Source organism: Aotus nancymaae, unplaced genomic scaffold (genome assembly GCF_030222135.1).
Source record: "Aotus nancymaae isolate 86718 unplaced genomic scaffold, 86718_ANA_hifiasm-v0.15.2.pri h1tg000016l, whole genome shotgun sequence".
Classification (NCBI taxonomy): Eukaryota; Metazoa; Chordata; class Mammalia; order Primates; family Aotidae; genus Aotus; species Aotus nancymaae.
In genome coordinates, this window is record NW_026988428.1 from 61264740 (window position 1) to 61270739 (window position 6000).

Consider the following 6000-nt stretch of genomic DNA (forward strand, 5'->3'; position numbering starts at 1 on the left):
GACAGCTTATTGTATTGTCTTTTATTTTCTGTGAAACTGTCTTGAACACAGTAATTATTTTCTTTGCCATGCCACATTTGTTTTTGTTTTGTCTTTGTTTTTCTTTTAGATGGAGTCTGTTTTTTTTGTTTTGTTTTGTTTTTGTTTTTTTGAGATGGAGTCTCGCTGTTGCAGCCCAGGCTGGAGTGCAGTGGCATGATCTTGGCTCATCCTGTATCATACCCACAGAGAGACCCTTTTTTTCTCCAGGGCCTGGGGAGCAGCCAGGTTCCATGAGTTAAATGCAGACCTGAGCCATACCGAGCTGGGATTAAAGTACACACTCTCCTCTTCTGAAAAGTAGCTAAGGATTCCTTCCACCTTGGTGTGGTGGAGAGTGTGGCAGAGCCAGCCCAGACAAGGACTGATCACCTGGAAAAGCATGCTATCAAAGGCCTTGGTGAGTGCTGAGTGCCATGGTTCACACCTGTAATCCCAGCACTTTGGGAAGCTGAGACAGGTAGATCACTTGAGGCCAGGAGTTTGAGTAGAGCCTGGGCAACATGGCAAAACCGTGTCTCTACTAAAAACACAAAAATTAGCCAGGTGTGGTGGCACTTGCCTCTAATCCCAGCTACTCAGGAGGCTGAGACAGGAGAATGGCTTGATCCAGGCAGGCAGAGGTTGCAGGGAGCCAAGATCATGCCACTGCACTCTAGCTTGGGCAACAGAGTGAGACTCCATCTCAAAAAAAAAAAAAAAAAAAACCCTGAAGAAGAAATGTCTACTTCTGGGGGTTGGGTGGGGGACTGCTGACAGAACTGGAAACTTTCTTCAGGTGGGGTTGTTTGTTTGTTTTGAGATGGAGTCTCGCTCTCTCACCCAGGCTGGAGTGCAGTGGCACAATTTTGGCTCACTACAACCTCCGCCTCCCCCTCTTCAGGTTCAAACAATTCCCATGTCTTAGCCTCCTAAGTAGCTGAGATTACAGGCATGTGCCACCACACCAGCTAGTTTTTTTGCAGAGACGGGGTTTCACCATGTTGACCAGGCTGGTCTCGAACTTCTGACCTCAAGTGATCTACCCACTTTGACCTCCCAAAATGCTGGGATTACAGGCATGAACCACTGCACCCAGCCCCTTCAGGTGGGTTTTGAGGCTTCACTACGATACTAGTTTCCTGTTTCTGCTACAACAAATTACCACACAATTAGGGCTTAAAACAACATAGACGTAGCTGGGCGTGGTGGCTCATGCCTATAATCCAGCACTTTGGGAGGGTGAGGTGGGTGAATCACCTGAGGTTGGGAGTTCGAGACCAGCCTGACCAACATGGAGAAACTCCATCTCTACTAAAAATACAAAAATAGCTGGGTGTGGTAGTGCATGCCTGTAATCCCAGCTACTCAGGAGGCTGAGGCAGGAGAATTGCTTCAACCTGGAAGGAAGAGGCTGCAGTGAGCTGAGATCGTGCCATCGCATTCCAGCCTGGGTAAAAAGAGTGGAACTCTGTCTCAAAAAAAAAAAAGCAACACAGTTGTATTCCCTTACAGTTCTGAAGGCCAGAATTCTAAAGTCAGTCCCACTGACTCAAGGTGGGAGCAGGGCAGGTACCTTCTGAGGCTCTGTAGGAGAATGAGTTTCCTGGCCCTGGAGGCATCCTGCACTCCTCAGCTGTGCTGCCCTTCTTGAATGACTCGAGGTTCCTGCTTCCATCACTACACTTCCCATCACTCTCCATCACCTGCTCTGCTCTGATAAGGATCTAGGTGAGTACATCAACCCCACTGTGACAAGCCGGAATAATCTTCCTTGCCAAAAATCCTTAACTTCATTATATCTGCAAAGTCCCTTTTACCATATGAGGTCATGTTCACCAGTTTCTGGGATTAGGTTATGAGCATCTTGGGGGGTCACTGTCAGCCAATTACAGGTATGCTGCAAAACTATTACACCTTCCTGGTGTTTCAGTGATTGGGAGAAAAAGGGTTGGGATTTTTGCTTTGGGGTTCCTCTTAAACTTGTTTTTTCCTTTTTTGAGATGGAGTCTTGCTCTTTTGCACAGGCTGGCTGCGGTCTCCGTTCCCTGCAACATTTGTCTCCTGGGTTCAAGTGATTCTTCTACCTCAACCTCTTGAGTAGCTGGGACTACAGGTGCCTGCCACCATGTCTGGCTAAGTTTTGTATTTTTGGAGGAGATGGGGAAATGGAGGGGGAAGTGGGAGGTGGGGGAGGGGACAGAAGTTTCTGCTATGTTGCCCTCAGCTCAAAGCGATCCACTTAACTCTGCTCCCTAAGTGCTAGGATTACAGGCCTGCATCACCTCGCTGGCTGCTGTAAAGTCTTATTTCCACACAGCACACATTTTAGGAAGTTTGCTAAAAGACCCTTGGAGACATTCTCATTGTGGCCTCCTTGTTGTCTTATTTAATTTGATTGATCTTTTCTGCCCTCCTCCTTCTCAGAAATTAAAAGGATAAAAAGAGGTACTAGACTTTAAAACTTCTCTTATAGTGTCCAATTAAACTAATTATAAGAACCACCAAAAAAGGGAAAAATTTTTTCAAAAGCAGTAAAATGATATGGACTGTTGAGATGTAAAATACAGGAAATAAAAGTCAGCATATGTTAATGTTGCTCTGATATAGGGACATATTATTGACAATCAACCTTTGCTCAGTTTTCAGAGAAATGGAATGATTGTATCACTGATCTATGTAAACACATTGAAGAATTATCTGAAAGAAAATAAGGTATGTCTAAACTGGAAAAGTCCTGTAATACTTTGTTTATGAGTGTTTACACAGTGGAGTCACTGTTCATCTTGTAGTGTCTGTCTAAATATTAGCAACATTCTTTGTTTCTAGATTATTGCAAAGCTAAGGAAAAGTTGTATCTCTTAAATTATCGGTTAGCATTTCTTTTAAACTTTCAGCATGGATATTGGGGATTTATTTACATATTTATTGCAAAGCCCTGGATCTTGGGGATGTAATTAATATTGTTTTTCTTTTTAACTAATTGTTTCTCTTTATCTGCTTTGTTAAATTCGGTATTAGGTCGGGCATGGTGGCTCATGCCTGTAATCCCAGCACTTTGGGAGGCCAAGGCGGGCAGATCATGAGGTCAGCTTGGCCAAGTCTCTTATCCTGTCTGAGCCTTAGTATGCTCTTTTGTGGTTGTGAGAACTGAAGATCTATCTCGAAGATTTGATAACATGCTACAGTGCTTCACATAATACCGGGTATATAAATACACAATAAATGCGTCTTCCTTATGTTTTTATTTACTTATTTATTTATTTTTTGAGACAGAATCTTGCTCTGTTGCACAAACTGGAGTGCAGTGGCATGAGATCTTGGCTCACTGCAACCTCTGCCTCATGGTTTCAAGCAATTCTTCTGCCTCAGCCTCCCAAGTAGCGGGGATTATATTTTTAGTAGAGACAGGGTTTCACCATGTTGGCCAGAGTGGTCTTGAACTCCTGACTTCAAGTGATCCACCTGGCTTGGCCTCCCAAAGTGCTGGAATTTCAGGTGTGAGCCACTACACCCGGCCTATGTTTTTATGATATTGTTAATTTAGTACTATTCTGAGTAAAAATCATTTGCTATTAAAGTTTTATGAATTCACTGTTTTATAAATTGACAATTTTTATAAATGTCAGTGCTTTTATAAGTTGAAACTGATTATGTTGTAGGGCTTTTGTTGTGATGGTGGTTTATTAGATTATTTTGTTTAAAGACAGCAATGTTCATATGTTGTGAAATTATAAAAAGTGAAATTATAAAAACAATCTTCACATTTTATAATTTTAAAGCAATATTAATGGTAATTGCCTTAGGGAAAATTATTTTTTTGTAATATGAAAGTATGATATTCAAGTTTAGTGTACAGCAAAGGATATTAAATCTAAGCACTAATGTGCTGTATAGTGCACTTGAAACATTAGTACAAATATCAGTGTTTAGCAGATAGACCTTAACACATAATGATAGCAAAAAAATGGAGCTGTTTTGATGGGAGACTGTTGGTTATGTTTGATTTTAATACTCCCCATGCTCTTGACTTTCTTTTTTTATTTCTTTGAAACAGAGTCTTGCTTTTTCACTCAGGCTGGAGTGCAGTGGTGTGATCTTAGCTGACCGAAACTTCCACTTCTCAGGTTGAATCGATCCTCTTGCCTCAGCCTCCCTAGTAGCTAGGACTACAGGTGAGTGCCACCATGCCTGGCTAATTTTTAGTAGAGATGGGGTTTCACCATTTTGGACAGGCTGGTCTCGGACTCCTGACCTCAGGTGATCCAGCCACCTTGGCCTACCACAGTGCTGGGGTTACAGGTGTGAGCCACCCCGACTTGGGTAGTTCTTGACTTTTTTTTTTTTGAGATGGATTTTGCTCTTGTTGCCCAGGCTGTAGGGCAATAGCTCAATCTCAACTCACTGCAACCTCTGCTTCCCAGGTTCAAGCTATTCTTCTGCCTCAGCCTCCAGAGTAGCTGGGATTACAGGCATATGCCACAGTTAATTTTATATTTTATTAGAGATGGGTTTTTTTCATGTTGGTCAGGCTAGTCTGGAACGGTCTACCTCAGGTGATTTGCCTGCCTCAGCTTCCCAAAATGTTGGGATTACAGGCATGTAATCCCAGCCCAGCTCTTGACTTCTTATAGCTGTTATATTAGTTGAATCTTGAGTAAGTAAGTGCTAGCTTAAAAGTTGCAGTTCAGGGAATTTTCTGTTTCCGTTATTAAAAAAATTATTTTTATAAGTCCAATAAGGTTACACTGATGTTTCTGTTTTGAAAATATTACCTCTTCCATTTAGTACTGTATGTATTAAATAATATTAGCTGGTATGTTTTTCTCGCTTTATAATGTGGTTCAGATTTCTGTAGAAAGTCTGGCTGTATCTACATTGCCTTAATGTAATGGTATCTACCTATCTTTTCTTTTCTTTTTTCTTTTCTTTTCTCTTTGAGCTAGAGTTTTGCTAGAGTGCAATGGGGTGATCCTAACTCACTGCAACCTCTGCCCCCTGGGTTTAGGTGATTCTCCTATCTCAGCTTCCCAAGTAGCTAAGATTACAAGCACTCACCACCACAACTGGCTAATTTTTGTATTTTTCATAGAGATGCGGTTTTGCCATGTTGGCCAGCCTGGTCTCCAATTCCTGACCTCAGGTGATTCACCTGCCTTGGCCTCCCAAGTGCTAGGATTACAGAGGTAAGTCACCCTGCCTGGCTGTAGTGGGATATTTCACTGCGAACTTTGATGAACAGAACATTAGCATTTTTGGTGTTATTTTTATTTTCCTCACACTGTTTTTCTTTGGACTGAATTACAATAACAGAAGTAAAGATGAAATTATAAAAGTTAAAGAGCAATGCCTGGCTCAGTGGCTCATGCCTGTAATCCCAGCACTTTGGGAGGCCAAGGTGGGTGGATCACAATATCAGGAGATCGAGACCATCCTGGCAAACATGGTGAAATTCCGTCTCTACTAAAAGTATAAAAATTAGCTGAGCATGGTGGTGGGCATATGTAGTCCCAGCTACTCAGGAGGCTTAGGCAGGAGAATCACTTGAACCTGGGACACGGAGGTTGCAGTGAGCTGAGATTGTGCTGCTTCACTTCAGCCTGGTGACAGAGCGAGACTCCATCTGAAAAATAAAAAGTTAAAGAGCAATACAGATTGTGTTTAAATGATCTCCCTTTTTCTTTTTGTCCTGATAGCTCAAACAGTAAAAGCCAATGGTCTGTTGATGATCCTATACCCCTTTTCTCCGGTCTCATGTTGAAGATCTTTATGTAGAAGGACTTCCCAAAGGAATGTTTTTTCCTTTGTGAGACAGAGTTTTCACTCCTGTTGCCTTGGCTGGAGTGTAGTCGCATGATCTTGGCTCACTTCAACCTCTGCCTCCTGGGTTCAAGCAATTCTCCTGCCTCAGTCTCCATATGGGCCAGGCTGGCCTCAAAATCCTGACCTTGCGATACACCTTCCTTGGCCTTCCAAAGTGCT